The following is a 21142-nucleotide window of genomic DNA, read 5'->3' as shown; positions in this document are numbered from 1 at the left end:
ATTAGAATAGCTTACAGTGAATATATCACACTAATATAATAAATGGACTTGAATGTATATTAGCATAATTGTAATTTTTTCCACAAATCAACCCAGAGGCTGGATTAGTCTTCCTCCATGGACCATGTCTTTATCACATTTGCCTTAGGACCTACCAAAGGGGCTAAAACTTAAAAGGTTGAGGAACATGACGAAGGAACTGAATTCAGCAATCTTAGAGGTGTGTTCTGTACAATCTTTTATTAGCTTTATTATAACATCCATGTCATCATCTTCTGAGTGTAGAAAACCAGCTACAATCTCAGCATCTAGCTCCCATAAGAGACATTCATAGAAATCTGTATTAGTGGTAAAAAAGAAAAAAAAAAAAAAAGAAATATTTAAGTGTTTAACAGCAGACTAGGGATATTGCATTTGCTCAGGATAGATCAAATGTAAAAGTGAAAACCAGTAGCTTTAAAACTGAAGTGTGTAACTTTTCGGTGCTAAAATACTTTCTCCTATCCCATTTTCATATGCAGAGACAACTATAAGTAAGCCATTAGTAGGTTGATTGTCTCTCTGTGGCCCTATAAGTATTGGTCTGTTTGTTTTGAGCAGCCCGTCCAGCCCGACAAAACAACACTGGCTAAACCAATGGCGTAAGTTGTTTTACAGTCCAGAACCTCAATATCTCTCAACCCGTGTTTAAAAAAAAAAAAAAAAAAAGTTGCTCAATACCAATCACTTTTAAGGCGCTGCTGTTGCTCTCTATGGCGGTTAAGAATCTTGGTGCTGGCACGGAGTTTGCGCATTTGCAAGGCACGGATCCGTACTTGATTATCCCAGGGAATTTTTCCCCTTTTGCCAGGATTTCTTTGAGACAATCCTGTGGTGTCTTAGTGAGGGTAAAGTCACAGATGGCTGGGTGGGGCTTTGACCCAACAGATTAGTGGTGATTCCGGGGGAAGTAGCCTTCAACCCACACGGTTATCTTATACTCACCTGGGTTCAGCAAGCGCCAGTAATCACCATCTACAGCTAGATACATATGAACGAAAGGCAAACATGAATATTTCCATATTATATTGCAATGCCAAGACAAGAGAATCAGTTCAATTAAAAGAAAAGATTTGCCTGCAACTGTTTTAAAGGCGTGACGTTATACATTTTATTTTATTTATTTTTCCTGAGGACCATTATAGTGTTAGTAATATTTTTTTGTGCCAAACAGTCATATTTCATTTTTTTATGACCTTTTTTATTTATTTTATCTCTGTAACTTTAAAAGTTACAGAATTTCAGAAGGAGTCCTCATTGTATGCTTTTTTTTTGGGACCGGGGAAGAAATTTTGAGTTCTCAAATTACAGTACGTTTTGATAGTACATCAAGGAAAATGTGATTCCTCATGATACAGTATGACCCTTTTGAAATTAATTTTACGAAGTGACTTCTACAAGCATACCAGATCTTATGTCATGGTCCAGGCCTTCCACCTTAATGACAGCATTTGCAATTCAAGCTTTTGTGTCTTTATACCTGATCACACCCTTTATCCCTCTGTGCACCTGCAAAAAGCATAGAGAGCAAAGATACATTTAAATGTGGCCCAGCATTATCATGTGCCATGCTGGACATTGGGAGAGTGAACTGACCTGCTCCATGTACAGAAGGAGAGACTATTTGTTGTTCTCCCACTCGATTGGAAGCTCACTGGCGTGTGGGAACTTATCACAGGACAATTCTACAGTTACTTCAAAACAGTTAGTGTGGAGGTAACTGAAGTCATTCATACCTATGAAGTCAGATGAAGCAAAAAATATAATACAGTATATAAGGAACAAAATATGGTGGGTTTCTTTTTTGTCTTTTTTTTTTTTTTTTTAGCTTCACAGCTTCTGTTCCTATTCAATAGTATTCTCATTTGGGTGAAGTATTCCTTTACTTGTAGTACATGCAAATTATAGGAAAATGTGATTATCAATTTGTTCTCTGTGTGTGCGTGTTTGTTGTTTACTCACTCTCTGAAACAGTGTGCTCATCATCCATTGATGATGTTATTGTGCTGCAGGAAGTATTCTGAGTGACAGATTCTCCTCTCTGGGTTTGCCATCACCAGATTGGTGGATCCATAGACAGTAGCCAACCAACAAAAGAAATCGTTGTCTGGGGTAGGCGTGTCTTGGTGAGGGATCCAATCACGTGTACAGTCGAAAGGGTAAGTGACCACCAGCTCTCCCCCATGCAGATTAGCACTCAGAACAAATGGTATGTCTTGCATCCAGCTGATTACAGCACGTGTCTCTGGAGCAATCTTCAACATGAGCAACCACAAATATATAGTACAAAATAAATACAGTATATATCCAATATTTATTCCAAAGTGGAAGTTTTTCATATTAAGTTTTAGCTTTTGCACCATGTCTTTATACTGCCTAAGTTAAGGTGGCTCTGGGCTGCTTTCAAATTTTGTGTAAAGACGCAATGCTGTATAAAGCCATGCTAAAGTCTACCAGGTCTTGTCCATCTTAGCTCGTTAAACGTTGCTGTTTTTAAGTGGTAAGTTGTCTGTCGGCTGTGCATTAGACATCAACAATCAACAGTCAAGCGTGTAATTCATTGTTTCCCTTAATTGTGATTCCTGTTTATATACTGTATATTCACACCACTTCTGTATGTAACGAACGATAGTGAGACAAACAGACCCAAGAGCAGAAGAACAGTTCAAAGGATTTATTAACACTAATAATGAGCAGTCACTGGGTTGAGGAATGTAGAAAATCCAGACACTGGCTGCAGCAGCAGAAAGTGATCTCCAATGGCGTGTGCGTCATAGTCGCGCAAGGGGCAATCCGTGAAGAGCGAGTTCATAGGATGAGTGTGCGCATTATGGAAGTCAGGAACAGATTTGAAGAATCCTCCATTGAAGCTTAGTGAGATGCAGAACAACGGCCAGCAGAGAAGAGCGAACTTAACTCCCGACACACGGGCAGAGACGAGGTATCCTCCGTGGAAAACCAGCTGACATGCAGCAATACTGGAAGGCAACCACACACCCAACACGTGGGAAACCAACAGATACACGAGACAGGACCAACTAGGCAGAGAGAGTGAGGTTAGTACTCAACATCAAACAACAATCTAGCAAAGATCCTGAGTACACGATGGGCTTAAGAAGGGATTGAATTAGGGGAGAACAGGTTTGCTTGGCACGCTAAACAGTGGCATGATCAGCATTCCCCCGGGAAAAATCAGTGTTCCCTTGGAAACGTCGATCATGCATGCCGGCCGCACCTGTGAGACATGAGGGAGAGAAAATGACAAACCAACAAACTCACTGAAGCCGTGACACCATACCTCATTAAAAAGTAAACACACCTTGATATATTGATATGATGATATATTACAGGCCTATGTCTGTTGCTTTAAATGCGGTTTCTGTATCCTCCTGCACCTCCCCCCGAAACACAGATGTGAAACTCTGCCACTGATTATCACAAAATCCACAGAAAAGCTGATCTTTTGTGTTCTTTTTTAAAATGTATCTATTTTTTAGTTTGCAGTGGAGGTTTGCTACCATCTTTATGCATGATGTTTTCATTTATGCTTTTGCCTCTGAGGTTGTTTGTATCTCTTATTCCACTCAGTGTGTTCTTTCACTGCAGTGTGTTTTGTTTCTATTGGAGGCCCCTGCAAAGGGAGCCTCAACTGAGAGGAGCTGAGAGGAAGTACTCACATTCTTTACTGGGTCTGCTTAACCCCGATTCCCAAGTGTCTTGTGTGTGTCTTCGTTTGTGAACTGAATGTTCAAAGAAGACTATTGAAATTGACTATTGACAAAAAAGAATAGTCTATTGAAAAGTGTTGGTAAAGAGTGTTACCCGCAAATCCTACTTTCAGTGCATTTCCAAATAAAACAAACAGTATGTGGGTACACCAAAATAAACTTTAATGTTTTCTTAAAGCTACACTAGGTAACTTTTTTTTGTTAAAAAAATAACAAAATGTTATTAATGAGAGAGTGCAGCAAAAATCCATCTTCCAAACCATGACTTTACCCAAATACACTTTGATAAACCTATAATAATGATATTATATTATAAATATTTTAGAGCTGTCGGGACAGATTTTGTGGGAAATTGCAAACATATGTAATTTGCCCGTCATATCCATACACAGAGAAAATAAGATCCGGCTTCTGTAGCGCGTGTGTGTCATGTCATGAATCCATGTGTACACCGGTGCCTCGAACCACATTCATCCGTGCAGAGGAGCAGAGCAAACCACAACAAAAACAATGTTCTTCCCCAAGACACATGCAGTTTTATTTCTTAACCAATAGAGGGCCAAAATTTACATAGTGTAGCTTTAACCAGATATGATTGGTTTCTTTTCCTTATCTAAATAAGGAATAAAATTGTCTATTTTACAATTGTAGCGACCCCTTGACCTCTTAAAAGAGGGAGCTACCCTGAGTTCTTTTATTTCAACTTTAACTTATACTCTTTGATTTACATATTAGGATTATTTGAAAACAATCAATTACTCAAGTAAATTATCAACATAAATTAAACAATTTAACAATCTTAAACACAATCACATCTCAATGAAATAAATAAACTCATGAATATTACGTAGGAATTTTAAACAATTGAATGAATTATAAGTATACTCAAATGCTATTTACTTATTCAAATATGCAAAGAATAAAGAACACAGAGCAATTTATCAAATGAAAAATATAAATTTCAAGTAGAAATAAGTCTTAAATTAAACAAATTAAATATATACAATACCTTCACATAATTTTTGTATTCTCAGTCACAAATATGAAAACTGGTTATCTGAAAAACTGTTAAACTGAAAATGCAGTTTAAAGTGCATTTGACTGACTTTTAATTTCTGAGTAATTAAATTAAAGCCGGCAAACAAACAAATAGAAATAATACCCAGTTCACCACTGCAGGCCAGATTGAAGCTTGGATGCGTTGTAGCCTAAAACAAATGGCTACTTCGCTCCTAAGAACAACAAAAGAAAAGAAAAAAAAACATCACTCACTGTGTCCTGGCATGTTGTTAAGTGTGTGGGTGCCCTGTACAACACAGCTGGATGAGCCTTCTGAAGAGAATTTGAGAGTGTGAGGCCTAGTGAGGAAATCCACGGTGTCAGAGGAGATTTGAGCATTCCCTGTAGCTCAAACCGCTATCTGGGATGATGGTAATAATCCTCTCAGCAGTCTGAATTGTCTTTTGTAGTCTTCTGATGTCTGATTTAGTAGCTGAACCAAACCAGACAGTTATTGAAGTGCAGAGGACAGACTCAATGACCGCTGAGTAGAACTGTATCAGCAGCGCCTGTGGCTGGTTGAACTTCCTCAACTGGTGAAGGAAGTACAACCTCTGCTGGGCCTTTTTCACAATGGAGTCAATGTGTGTCTCCCACTTTAGGTCCTGTGAGATGGTAGTGCCCAGGAACCTGAATGACTCCACTGCTGCCACAGTGCTGTTTAGAATTACGAGGGGGGTCAGTGTTGGGGTGTTCCTCCTAAAGTCCACAGTCATTTCCACCTTTTTGAGCATGTTCAGCTCAAGGTTTTTTTGATTGCACCAGACAGCCAGCTGTTCTACCTACCTTCTGTATGCAGACTCATCATCATTTCGGATGAGGCCGATGACAGTGGTGTCATCTGCAAACTTCAGGAGCTTGACAGAGGGGTCCTTGGCGATGCAGTCATTGGTGTAGAGGGAGAAGAGTAGTGGGGAGAGCACACAATCCTGGGTGGCACCAGTGCTGATTGTACAGGTGCTGGAAGTGAGTTTCCCCTGTCTCACAAGCTGCTGCCTGTCCGTCAGAAAGCTGGTAATCCACTGACAGATAGATATGGGACAGAAAGTTGGTGTAATTTATTCTGGAGTATAGCTGGGATGATAGTGTTTAAAGCCGAACTGAAGTCCACAAAAAGGATCCTTGCATATGTCCCTGGTCTGTCCAGATGTTGCAGGATATGATGCAATCCTATGTTGACTGCATCATCCACAGACCTGTTTGCTCGATATTGAAGGGGATCTAGAAAGGGTCCAGTGATGTTCTTCAGGTGGGCCAACACCAGTCTCTCAAATGATTTCATGACCACAGATGTCAGGGCAACAGGTCTGTAGTCATTAAGTCCTGTGATTTTTGGTTTCTTTGGGACAGGAATAATGATTGAGCATTTGAAGCAGCATGGGACTTCACACTGCTCCAGTGATCTATTGGAGATCTGTGTGAAGATGGGGGCCAGCTGGTTAGCACAGGATCGAAGACACGCTGGTGAGACTCCATCTGGGCCTGAAGCTTTCCTCGTCTTTTTTTTCTGAAAGATGCGGCTCATATCATCTTCACAGATCTTAAGTGCAGGTTGAGTAGCAGGAGCAGGGAGGAGGGGGGTTGCAGAAGGTATTGGTGTTGTGTGAAGTGAAGGTCAGAGTGGGTGTGGGGTGTGAGACTGGGCCTTTCAAATCTGCAGTAGAACACATTCAGGTCATCAGCCAGTTGTTGGTCCACCACAGGGTTGGGGGTAGGAGTCCTGTAATTTGTGAGTTGTTTCATGCCACTCCACACTGATGCAGGGTCGTTTGCTGAAAACGTGTTTTTCAGCTTCTCAGAGTATCTTCTTTTAGCCACTGTGATTTCCTTGTTCAGTGTGTTCCTGGCCTAATTGTACAAGACTTTATCCCCACCCCTGTAAGCATCCTCTTTGGCCTGACGAAGCTGCCTGAGCTCTGCTGTAAACCATGGTTTGTCATTGTTGAACTTTAAATAAGTCCTATAGGAATGCACATATCCTCACAGAAACTGATATATGATGTAACAGTATCTGTGAGCTCGTCCAGGTCTGTGGCTGCAGCCTTAAAAACACTCCAATCCGTGCAATCGAAGCAGGCTTGTAGTTCCCGCTCTGCTTCATTGGTCCATCTCTTTACAGTCCTTACTACTGACTTGGTTGATTTTAATTCAACCACTGGCCGCGCCTCCAACTAAAATGTCTAGCAAAACGTCTGAATATTCAAAAACCGGGAAAAGAATGTCTGGTATAAGCTGTCGAATGTTCAGCAGTTCTTCTCTGGTAAAACTGACTGGAAAAAGATTACTAAACACAGGACAAACAAACAAAAACAACAAAACAATAGGAGCGCTCCACATCGAGGCGGCCATCCGCAGCGCCATCATGATGTAAAAAAAATAGAATAAAATACAAATGCCACTAACAGTGAATACTTGCTCTGTATTTCCCTTTAGATGAAAAGTTTTATTGCTTGCCATGTCTGCAAACATGAAGAGTACCTCCACAAATGGATTTTCACTAGCGCTGGTATTGTTAGCGTTATGCTATTCACAATAGTCCAGGCTAAACACAGGTTTGATTTGAATATCTAAACTGTTAGTCAAGGTCCCGATCAAACTGACTCAAGACGCCTTTACAAAATACTGTAAGTTAATCACATGTTAGTCTTCTTCCTCTTCATCCTCCACCCATTAAACTATGACCTCATCACATGACTCTCAACTCTACCTGGATTGGATGTCACATTAACAGGTGAGTAAACAATAATAATAAATAAAAAAATGTTTTCAATATTTTTACCAGACAGGATCAACTGCAAAAAAGAAAAAACAAAAAACAAAAAAAACCAAAAAAAATAGAAAACACACAAAAATGCAAAAGAGTGTGATTTTACATACCAGTGACTCAGTTGAGGTGTAGTACTCAGGCATGGGAATGTAGTGGTTGCTCACTCTCCTCTTGTCTGTAGCCAACTCCTGAGCATCCCACATGATGTTGTTGAGGTCAGGAAAGTTGTGGTTCATGTCAATCCCCTCAAAGCTGTAGCATCCAAGAGCCTGGCCAGAGAGTTCTGAACCCTGATGACACAGACAGATGCACACATGCAAACAGTAGAGTACAAGACAGTGAGCACACCTTAGTGTAGTAACTATTTCATTAAGAATAAAATTGTGTATATTATTACTATGGTAATAAATATATTATTATGCTATAATTACTATGGTAATGAATCTATATTAGTTCTATATTGTTACTATAGAAATAAATGTATTATGCTTTTTTTACTATGGTAATGAATATATTATTATTATGGTAATAAATCTATGATTATGCTATTATTACTATATTATTACTTTGGAAATAATCTATTATTACAATATTACTACTATGGTAATACACCTATTATGATATTATAACTATGTATTGAATTTATTACTACAAATTTTACAATTAAATTATCACACATTTATTATTATATTATTACTATGCTAATACATGTATTGTTATACTATAATTACTCTGCTATTACTATGGTAATAAATGTATTACTATACTATTACTACTATATTATTACAATGTAATAAATATTATTATTAATAAATTATTACGAATAATAACTATAATTTTAAATACTTTATATTTGTTATTGTTATGTCTTAGGGCAAATTGTTACCATGGCTGGTTCTACATTAGGAAATACTGAATCATAAATCAGTAATGTTTAATATGTAACTAATAAAGTTGCTTTAAGTACATCAAACCTTTTATCCCACAAATTAAAGTCTTCATTAAAGCATTAATCTTGTTTTCATTCGATTATTTTTCTCCCTTGACCCTCACCTTCTCATAGCTGCCTCATATCCATCTGGGTTCATAGATGGCAACAGATGGATGCGCGTGTCCTTTACCAGCTGTATTACACGTTGATTTCCTTGCTTATATTCACAGCAGATGTACTGCATAAGATTTAGCAAGAGCTAACTTGGCCTTAGGAACAGGGATATCAGCCACAGGGACCTGAAATAACCTTGAACTATTAAGCACCAGGGCCTTAACAAAGTGAATGCTTACCGAGCTCATGTTTTCCTGGGTTATCAGAAATCTCCATAACATAAAGCTTCAGTCTAGTGTAACTCCTCCCAATAGTATAGATCCGTGTGATTTCTGGACACTCATCATTCACAGACTTCATTAACTAGCGAGAGAGTGACATTTTTCAGTTCAGTTGATGGGATAGTTTACTCTGAAATGAAAATTCTGTCATCGTTGCAGTATGTTAGTTTCAGATGGCATTCATTTTCAATTAATACTTTTGTAAATAGGACTGTCATGAAGACTAAGGGCTGAGGTCTAAAACAGTCTTACTTTCCTCATCTCATTGTAATTGTGGTGTCTGAAGTCCAGGTCATCGGGTGATCTGCTCTCAGAATATGGAAAATGTGGGTTGTCCGGATCTACACATATAGAAAAATTTTGTCAAAACTAATATTACTAGTAAAAACATATTTTACTTTGTGGCTATTCATTGGTTCTTTATGTTGCCTTAATCTATTCTCTGTTAAAGCAAGACCTAGAGTGGAGGTCTGGCGTAGACTGTTTTAAGTGGTGACAGTTTTAAAGCCTTGTAAAAATGACATATTTACCAGAAAAATCTACTCATAAAGATCCTATATGTTTTTTCTTAAAAAAAGTTTCCATATGCCTTGGCCAAAGCCATGGTCTCCACCAAAACATTTCAAATATACAGTAGTGTAATGCTGAACCTGGCACTGGGCAACCCAGCACTTCAGCTCGGAGGCAAATTGTGCCATTGCTAAACTAGGTCTGTGGATTAATGTGAATGTACTGCGCCACCGAGAGCTCAGGGAACATAGCCAGAACTGGCGTTTCCAAATCTTCATTCCCGACAAACACCTGGACAGAGATTCTGAGATCAGCAGAGATAATACTGTAAAGTACATACATAGTACAAAATTTAAGACACAAGTGGGGAAAATCTTACTTTACAAACTAGGCATTTCAAACTATGATTTAACATGTTTAAAAGAGATTTCTTTTGAGGCAAAGTATCATGATGTAGAGTTGACAAAAGTAGGTTAGCAGTACATAAAAAAGTCATAAACTTACCACCTCCTCTGATCCATTCATGCAGGGCTGCCAGACCAAAGAGTCATTACTGAAGTGCACCTTAAAAGTGCGTACCCAGTTCAAGCTACACACACACACGCACACGCACACACACACACACACACATGCACACACACACACACACACACACACACACACACACACAAAATAAAAATTTTGTAGATTATTAGTTCATAAACACTTGCTTTCCACCCTGTTCCTCAAGCAATGCTTTCTTATGACATCTAAACACTTATAAAATAATGCACAACTTGCAAAGAGATAACTGCATTTTAACTAAGGCTGTCACATTTCTAATCTAATTAATTACATGACATGCTGATTAATTAATCAAATTAATTGCAATTAACTGCATACATCACTATTTGCAGAGAAAGGCCCCCAAATAAACATAATTCATATAAATAATGCATAATAATTCAAATATTTGTAGATATAATATGTAGGGCCTATAATAAATATATATTACGGATTGAAATTCAGTTTGAAATAAATTGCATTATTGTGGCAGATGAATAAAGCTTTGATTACAAATAGAGACTTAAGAACTCAATTTATTGTTAGTTTTACTCTCAAATCATTGAGCAAGCCTAAAGTTGATAGCATTCGGTTTTGTGTCCAGTTCTCACAGTATGCGTTCTTAACAGTGCAAACAGAACAATGGTAATGTCCTTCAGCGAGCGCACATGTGCTTGCCTCAGGTGGACGCGTTTGGAGCGTTTAGCTGGTATTGAGCATCATAAATGCCACTTTTTAGGATGCTGTGTCAAGTTAAAAGTCATGGAAACTTTGAAGATCACGTCTCAAGATTCCTGTACTCCGTTGTGCTTTCTCCTAAGTGAGTTTTCATTCTGTGGCTGTGCTGCTTGTGAGGTTTGTTGAGGCCCACTGCAACCTACAGGTGTGGCTCATAAAACAGTTGTACTTCTTGCTTGAATTGCTCATATGGTGAGAAAATCAGTACTTTTATTACAGAATTTTGTCAGGGGGCATGATTAAATGCATTCATTTTTTTTTATGTGTTATATTTTTATAGAATTAATCACACATAATTAACATGTTAAATCGACAGCTAGGGCTGGGCGACATGGCCACAAATATTATTACGATATTCTTTTTCATATCGTTCAATATCAATATTTATCAAGATATATTTACATTTGCACATTTCATTTTTTTTTTTTTACATTTCCAAGTTGACAGAAGAAAAGAAACTGCATTGGGGTCCAGAGACAGCCGAAGCAATGGTGTCTGAGGGATCTTCTACCAAAATATGAAAATATTTTATAGAGTTCATCAATCGAGTGCAGTTGGATATAAATATTAAAAGATCATCTGTTTGTTTTGAAGCATATTGACAAAATTCAAGTATTTGTTTGAATATATTTACAAATTATATATTTTAATATTTCTTTACATTCAGATACCCAATTATTGGGGCATAGAAGCCCTCATGACTGAGGAATGAAACTTTATGGGGGTTCAGGGGTATCCCCTGAGAGAAAATTTAGAAAATGTAAAAGTCTGAATGGACCATTTGTATATTTTCATTAAAATGAGAAAGACTAGGCTTCCAAGTAGTAATTTTTTTGTCTTGTCATCCAGAGATAATAAGATCAGATTCATTTTCACAAAATTATAACAGAAATCTATTTGTTTATTATTAAAGGCTCTTTACATGCTGATTAATAAAGCTAAATTTAGAAGGAAAAACGTTATGGTCTAAAGGCACTTTGGAACGTTAACATATACGCCGCCTCATGTCTACTCACATGCGGGGAAAAGAGGCAACACGTGCGGAGCGGGACAGGGCATAAATTAAGAGTGTTCAGTGCTAGAGAAAAATATTCAAGAATACAGCGCAGAAAGATCAGAGCTGGTGTACACAGCACTGTTGTTTCTTCACGCTACTCACAAGAGATGATGAAATGGCGCAACCGTCGTCATGAAGTCTTGCGGTACGGATGGAATCAATCCAGGGTCTGCACCCGGACTGCGGTGGGGTGTAGCCTAATCATTAGCAAGGCAGCTAACGTTAGCAACTTTTTAGCGACATGCACCTGATCATCTAGATGTAGAACATAGGCTAAATATAGAAAAATACTCAAAAGCTTATCATCAATATTTTGGATTTTTTTATCGTGATAAATATCGAGATCGTTTTATCACCCAGTCCTATCGACAGCCCTCATTTTAACATTTGCATTACATAACCAACTATATTTAGAAGTGTATTAGAGCATGACCAAATTGTGTAGTAGCTCTGACTGGGCATTACACTTGCAATGCAAAGAACTGAGATTGAAGTCCTAAAGAACACTTGAGTTGACATGTAGGCCAAAAGTGTAATAGAAGCACCACAAAACGAAGTGGTTGCTTCAGCCATTTCATTCTTTATCTCACATTTGCATTCTATGATACTATCGGTTAGGTTTAGGTTTAAGGTTTAGGGTAGGGAGTCAGGTTTTGTTGATTTAAAACTCAATAGAGCATTAACCTTAAAAACCTTTCAGCTTTTTTGAGGAACATTTAACTAGCTTTTAGCGCCACACAGTTGACATTTAACTTCGAAACTGCTGCAATACGTGTCATTTTGCAAAAATGTTGCCACAGTCACATAATTTTGAATGCTGCTGCATAGCAAGCACTCTAATAAAGGAATTTGTGTAATATGAATGATGATGATTATGATGAGCGAAGACTGACCTCCAGATGGTGTTTCTGCCCTGGAGGATGACCCCAGTAAAGAGTGTTTGCCTGAGAGCATCCAACTGCAACCACTGATCCTGATCCTCTTGTCCAGCACACCACGCTCCATCATACTCGTCATCATCCTCTGGACCAGACTACACAAACAGACACACATACAGGAAAACCCTTCACCAATCTCTGAACACAAACACTTAGGATCATTACATCACAATCATTTACAATTGTGCTTGCAGTCACCAGCTATAACAGACAGTAGGTTCTTCTCAATGATAAGTGGGCTGACCTGTATATTAAGTCGTTCTCGGTGAGGACCTAAGCCAATGCTCAAATACGAGGAAAACTCTAGCTGATCATCTGAGACTTTCAGAGACTCCAAACCCAATGGTGGACAATCTGATACAGTGGTATTGAGACAGGGACAAACAAATTCAAGGAAGGTATCAATAAACAGTTACTTATTAATTAAGAGCAGAACCTGTTTGGAAAAAAGGGCATTTGTCAATGTGCCTCCTACTGAAAAAAAAAAAAAAATGATGGGCTGGATTTACTTAAAATATACAGTATATTTGCCATTTTTGCATCACACTTTTTAAGGAAATTAAACTAAATGCCATTTTATGTCAGCACAACTAGAAAACCTTTGTTAGATATGCACAAATGTATTAGTTCATTCATCTTTAAGGACTTAGAAATGTATGTCACACAAATAAGATTTTAAAACTAATAGCAAGCTATTAAATTAACATTTGTATCACTGTTTCTACTTAATTTAATGGACTCTAAAGAAAATATTTACTGAGGTCAGGCATTAAACTCAATTTCTCAAAGTGCACTTCAGCAATGCACATGCACAAGGATATTTGCATGAACTGATCAGGATCCAAATTCACCAATGAGAACACTAATCACCTAATGGTGACTTTACACAAAACAACTAATTTTTACACTTAATCAACATCAGTAATACTAAAAGTAACAACTAATTTCTTAATAGCAACTAATTAAATGCCCACATAAGTTCTTTTTGATCAAACAAACATGTTTAAATTATTCAAATGCATGGCCTTATGGGCAGAGGTAGGTAGAGTACCCAAAATCTTTACTCAAGTAAAATTACTTTAAAAAATATTACTCAAGTAGAAGTAGAAGTAGTAATGTAAAAAACTACTCAAGTAAGAGTAAGAAAGTATCCAATTAAAAGAATACTCAAGTAGTGAGTAACTAGTTACTTCAACATAAAACATAATGGATGATTACGCCCCAATATTCCATTACATAATACATATTTAACGTGTATTACAGAATAATAATAATTATACTACTACTACTACTACTAATAATAATAATTACTATTATTTTTAATGGAAACTGTCATCATACACCCTCATGTTGTTTCAAATCATATGACTTTCTTCAATGCAACACAATTAAGGAGATGTCAGACAGAATGTTATAGTCACCATTTACTGTCCATAGAACAGTGGAATTGTGTTTTTTGGTCCAATGAGTCCACATTTCAATATTGTTTTTAAAACAAAGCCGTCGTGTTCTATGGGCCAGAAAGGAAAAGGGCCGTCCAAGCTGTGTCAGGTCCAAAAGCCAGTGTCTGTATGGGCCAGGGGTGTGTCAGTGCCCATGGCATGGGTAACTTGCACATCTGTGAGAACACCATGAATGCAGACAGATATGTAAAAATTTTGGAGCAACATATACTGCCATCCAGCACCGTCTTTTCCAGGGATGTCCCTGCATTTTCCAGCAGGACAATTTCAAACCACATACTGCCTGAATTACAAGTGCATGGCTGTGTAAGCAGAGAGTGCGGGTGCTAGATTGGCCTGCCTGCAGTCCTTACCATCTCCAATTGAGGATGTGTGGCGCATTATGAAGCACACCATACGGCAACAAAGACCCTGTACAATTGTGCAGCTAAAGACCTACATAATGGTTTCTCTTACCACTGCTACGCTGATGACATGCAACTCTACTTGTCTTTCCAGCCCAACGACACCACAGTGACTGCTCAAATTTCTGCCTGCCTGGCGGACATCTCGGCCTGGATGAAGGAGCACCACCTGCAACTCAACCCAGCCAAGACTGAACTCCTTGTCTTTCCAGCCAACCCTGCTGTTGAACACAACATCACCGTGCAGCTGGGTACAACTACAGTGATGCCTTCCAAAATGGTCAGAAATCTAGGAGTAACCATCGACAACAGACTAAATTTCACAGACCACATCTCAAAGACTGCAAGATCATGTAGATTTACACTCTACAATATCAGGAAGATAAAACCCTTCCTCTCTGAACATGCCACACAACTTCTTGTTCAGTCACTTGTCATAACTAGACTAGACTACTGTAATGCTCTCATTGCAGGCCTGCCTGCATGCGCAATTAGACCCCGCAAATGATCCAGAATGCAGCAGCACGTCTGGTCTTTAATGAACCAAAGAGAGCACATGTTACACCACTGCTTGTCTCTCACCACTGGCTGCCGTTTGATGCATGTATCAAATTCAAGGCTCTGATGCTGGCATACAGAACAGTCACTGGGTCTGCTCCAGCATACCTAAAATCATTTATGCAGAGCTACACACCCACTAGAAGCCTGCGGTTGGCTAAGAAACGTCGCCTTGTTGTACCAACACAAAGAGGCACCAAAACACTTTCCCGGACTTTCAGCTTCATCGTACAACGTTGGTGGAACTACCTTCCCTACTCCATCTGTGAAGCTGACTCACTCTCTGTCTTCAAAAAACGACTAAAAACACATCTTTTCCATGAGCACTTAACCAGTCATTAAAAATAAAAAAATAAATAAATACAAATTTCTGTTGCACTTTATTCTGTTTTGAATACTATTATGATGATATAGTGATACTTTGTAATACAGCACTTTTCATACCACTGTCTCCTAAGATGATTCGCTTATGTTTTCCTCTTTTGTAAGTCGCTTTGGATAAAAGCATCTGCCAAATGAATAAATGTAAATGTAAATGTAAATAATGGATGAATGGGAGAAAATTCTAAACTTAACAAACTTGTGTCTTCTGTGCCCAAATGCTTAATAAGTGTTATTAGAAGAAATGGTGATGTTTCACAGTGGAAAACACTCGACTGTCCCAACTTTTTTGGAGCATGTTGCAGTCATCTGATTTGAAAATACTGTTCATTTAAAAAAACAAAAACACTGAAATTCACAAGGTAAAACATCATATAATGTTTAGTTGAAGTGCTTTCAATATATCAAAGGGTAAATATAATTTACAAATCACTCATTTTTGTTTTTATTAGCATTTTTCATTCTGTCCCAACTTTTTCGGAATTGGGGTTGTATGACAGAACAATAATTTATGGTTGAACTATCACTTTAAGGACACTTGTCAGATTTGGACGAATCTGTCAATTATAAGAGAAGTTTGGAAACCAGCTTCTAGTAATTATTATGGTGAAAAACGTGAACAATGTCCCACAGGCCCAACTATATGTAATGCTGAATAAAATGAAACAAGATCATGCTTTATTAATGCCTACTGTCACTATTTCAAAGTCCTGTCGCTTTTTAAAGTCCTGTATGGATACTTATATCAGTGTAGTTACAGTATTTTAAGTGTCAAAAGAATTTAAATCATTAGTTTTGTACAGTAAGGGTAAACTGCACCTTACTGATCTCTGTATTTGGAAGCGTGATGGGCTTATTTAAGTTCAGAGCTCTGTTGACCACACTGTAAATACTAACAGTTACCACAAATGATAAAAAATAGTTTACTCAACTTAATCTTAAGTTTTTACTATTCTTACTAGATTTAATTAAGTTACGATTACTCTCTAAATCCTAAAGTTGTCATGAATAATAATAATAAAAATAAAATAAGTGGTCCTAATTAAACTACTTTAAATGTCACATTTTGGAATCATAACTCAAATACATAAGTTCTTTAAACTGTGGCTTCGAGTACTACTAACTCAAAATTACCAAGTACAAATTTGCGGCTGTGTGGAATAAATTATGTTTGTTAGGTCAAAACAACGTATGTAGTAAAATAATAGTTTTTTTTTTTTATATATATATATAATAAAAATGGTATTTAGTTTTAATTCTTATTACTATTGTTGTTTTATTGTAGCTGGTTGATAATTTATATTTTTGTGAAGTCACCATGAGTATGTTTAGTGTTACCTCTGGTGAACTTGGAGCCTGTTATATTTAAGCCATTCTAGTTTACTCAATTGGACTTTACAAAAGTGCAGATTTATGTGCACTAAGAAGTACTAAGTAGAGTCCAGTGTGCCATATGGCTAACCTAGAGTCTAGTCATAATTTCCCTTATACTGTTTAAGACATGTTATAACCCAATTTAAATAATTAAATAAATAAAAAATATTATTTAATCATACATGAGTTAAGCTTACTTGTAGCTAGTTAACAGTACTTAAAAAATTAAGTTCAGTTTACTTGAGCCAAATAAGTATGTTTACTTAGAAAAAGCATGCAAACCGATTGCCTTGAAAAATCTAAGTAATGTCAACTATTTAGATTTTACAGTGCATGAGAAAAACGCGCCACACCTGTCAAACTCAGAAATGCTGTGCAGGCACAGACATACTGTCAGCTCGGGCTCCAGAAGTCAAGCGTCCGATCCGCAGAACATAAGACATTTACACTTAATGCAGATGCTTACATGGGTTTAGGAACTGATACATTGCAACACTGATATAAAAATGTATACTTATAAACTGAGGTCATAAGAGCCCATAGTTACAGAATCACCCTGAAAATGACAATGACAGACAAGCCCACGTTATCATAATCGCGCTGCAATTTTAATCTTGAAATATGCTTGTCTTGGTGTAAAATGAAGTCACTTCATGACGAAACTACTCTTTATCATGGTGTGGAGCGATGAACGTGTTTTTTGCGCGATTGCTGCTGCTGCAGTGAACTCGACTCCAGTGACAGAGCGCAGCTGTAAAGTTCCACTGTCGGAAAAATTGCTTTTAAAAATCTCTCAATAAATTACGCATTTATTTACACGTAAAACCAGTAATGTAACGCCAGGAATGTCACCCATTGTAACGAAGTAAAAACTTTCATTCGAAATTTACTTAAGAATTAAATGTACCCACCTTTAAATATACTCATAATAAAATAAAAGTACATTTTTTCCAAAAAGTTTCTCAAGTAAATGTAACGGAGTAAATGTAGTGCGTTACTACCCACCTCTGCTTACGGGTATTTTCCACAACCTCAGTTCTGTACTTTATCGTTTGATAAAATGTACTTAAAATTGTAATGTTATGGATTTTTAAGCCAGAGAAGTTCAAGGAACTCACAATTATTTATTTACTTTATGAGTCACTCTGTTCACCTTAAAATTTATATTTTGTGTTGTATACATTAATGAAAATTAAGTAAAGTTAAAAACTCTATAAATATGTACATTTCTTAATAGAAGCTATTTATTTTAATATGTTATGGTTGTTGAGAAAACAAATCATTATTTTATTTTATTTTTTTTTAGCTTACACTGCAAAAGTGGTAACCTGCAATTGGTACCTTAAAGAGCTATTTCTACCTGATCTAAATTTTTTAATGAGATTTGTTAATGTATTCAGATTGATTCAGTGATGTAAAATAATAGTTTTGACTTGAATAAAAACTTTACATTTTATGGAAGCCCTGAACCGCAAGGTGAAAAAAAAGAAAAATTTACGGTGAAAAAAAAATAAAAATAAAATAAAAATAGTGTCTCAGTTCCTTCCTGAGCCTAAGTCTTAAATTTTTTCTCTCTTCCTAAAACTTTTTTTTCTCTCTTCAAAAAAAATTTTTTTCACTTCAAATTTTTTTTTCTTTCTTCACATTTTTTTTCTCTCTTCCAATTTTTTTTTCCTCTCTTAAAATTATTTTTTTTCTCTCTTCAAAAAAATGCATGCGGTACCAACATTGGCCACCAGGTGCCACTATCAGTAAACATGTAATCTTATGCTTTTAATGCTTTCTCTGTTGCTATATAGCTGAATAATACTTTTATTATTAATTTAAGGGTTTGCAAACCTTTAGACAAAATCAGGTTACATATGTTTGATATGACATTCGTTGTCGTGAAACAACTGGAGTTATTTTTTTGTTTGAAATTGTTGGTCTTTCTAAACCATCTATGCTGTTTGCTCAGTGTTACATGGTGGAAGCGAAGGAATGTATTGAGGAAAACGGGAAACATGGGGAAATTATTATTATGTCTGTCCTTTTGAAGTGTTTGATGTACATCTGGTAATGTTAAGGCCGCGGGTGTCATGACCATTTATATGTCTATGGTCCTGACATTGTGTACAAAAGAAGTCCGATTTCATTGGCTAGGCACCAACCTATAAAACAACTCCTTTGCGCCCTCCCCCTGCCCCGCCTTTCTCTCTGGCCAACACTGAGTTTGCACAAGTTAGTTATGCATCAGATATATTGCGAAAATAGTTGCAAAAGTCAAGGCGTGAAGATTTGAAATTGCAGTGACAGATTTGAGAAGTTGCAAGTGCCTAATTGAGGTTGTACTGCGAATGTGAATGTAAGAATAAGTGCAATTTGTAAAATATCCATGAGGTAATATAGCTTCACGCCCATACTGCTAATACAAAACAGGTGTGTGTAGCCTACTATTCTCCCCCCAGCGCAACCCGGGGAGCGAAACTACAGGTGATTCCTCACCCTTCACCAATTTGTTTGGGATCAGCATTTTACATCGGCGTAACTGTCTAGCTCATGTTTAGACAATTGAACACTTCAAAAGGACAGACATAATAATAATTTCCCCATGTTTCCCGTTTTCCTCAATACGTTCCTTCGCTTCCACCATGTAACACTGAGCAAACGGCATAGATGGTTTAGAAAGACCAACAATTTCAAACAAAAAAATAACTCCAGTTGTTACATGACAACGAATGTCATATCAAACATATGTAACCTGATTTTGTCTAAAGGTTTGCAAACCCTTAAATAATAAAAGTATTATTCAGCTATATAGCAACAGAGAAAGCATTAAAAGCATAAGATTACATGTTTACTGATAGTGGCACCTGGTGGCCAATGTTGGTACCGCATGCATTTTTTTGAAGAGAGAAAAACTTTTTTTGAAGAGAGAAAACAAAAATATTGAAGAGAGAAAAAAACGTTTTAGGAAGAGAAAATTTTTTAAGACTTAGGCTCAGGAAGGAACTGAGACACTGTTATTATTATTTTTTTCACCATAATTGTTTTTTTTTTTTTGTTGTTGTTTTTTTGTTTTTTTTTTCACCTTGCGGTTCAGGGCTTCCATAAAATGTAGATGTTACCACATGAAGCATCAATGTACCTTGCACAAGAAAGAAACCTCAGATCAGATTCAGAGAATTCAGATTTAATAAAAAGACACATAATGTGGATCAGTGTCTCTTTCTCTCATATTTAACACGGTGTGCATTTGATATATGGTCAAGAACTTTTGAAAATAGTTACAGGAAAGTGGAGTCAAAAATGTGAAATTGATTTACCACTGTTGCATTTAATCAAATGCTGGTGCTGGTGAATCAGAATGATTTTTTGCTACTAAGCATTCCTGTATTCCCAACCCTTCTTGTACTAATTTCTCCTGAAGTAGGCTATATACAGCATGATACAGATGACCACAACAAGAGTTTAGGATAAAACTGGGGCAAATCCCCCTACTCTCTAACACATAAGCATTTTCCAAAATCAAAAACTATTATTTTCCATGTCTCTACAAAAAGCAGATTGTTAATCAGGGTAAATGACATTTTAATGAAAGAACCCTTTTCCCCCCACGTTTGTTTCCTCAGCTCAATTCCACACAGATAGATGTTGAACTCGCCTGGTTTTGCTGCATGGGTCTCTTTGTTCATCTGTTCTCCATCTTTACTGAGCGGGTTCACTTCACTACTGTTCCTCTGCGCCTCAGTGTTGTTTTCAACAGACGAATCGGTGGGGGTTGCTTTATCCAAACTTTTACTAACATTTTGAGCCAGATTTAATATTGACTTTAAGTCATTATATTCAGCTTTAGTACTTTTATAACTGACAGTCTGATTTTCTGATGCAAAAGAGCCGTGTGCAATGCAAAGTATTATTGCAGAACAACACTTTGCCTGAGCTTTCACCAATAAACTATATATATATATATATATATATATATATATATATATATATATATATATATATATATATATATATAATGTTGCTTTTTATTTGAATGATAATTTAAGTTAGAAATGAATTGCCTACATACTAAATACATATTTTCATATTGTCACATTTTATTTATTTGATCATTAAATGTAATTTCTTTTCTTACAAAGATAAGACTAGATTTGATTTTTTTCTATCCTGTCATCTTCAAATGGACTCTTCACACTAAAATAACTCCTCTTTCTGTTAATTGTTTATGTTGGCGCGCTCACTAAAGACCCCCTAGTGGCCATTTCCGTG

General features: G+C 36.9%; 1 pseudogene; it reads right to left on the bottom strand.

The window, feature by feature from the left end:
• Window positions 1-350: 350 nt before the first annotated feature.
• On the bottom strand, window positions 351-21135 carry LOC127414322 (probable carboxypeptidase X1; annotated as a pseudogene).
• Between the last annotated feature and the right edge of the window lie 7 nt (window positions 21136-21142).

Source organism: Myxocyprinus asiaticus, chromosome 23 (assembly GCF_019703515.2).
Source record: "Myxocyprinus asiaticus isolate MX2 ecotype Aquarium Trade chromosome 23, UBuf_Myxa_2, whole genome shotgun sequence".
Classification (NCBI taxonomy): Eukaryota; Metazoa; Chordata; class Actinopteri; order Cypriniformes; family Catostomidae; genus Myxocyprinus; species Myxocyprinus asiaticus.
The sequence above is the reverse complement of the archived record's forward strand: the minus strand, read 5'-3'. Positions and strand labels throughout refer to the sequence as shown.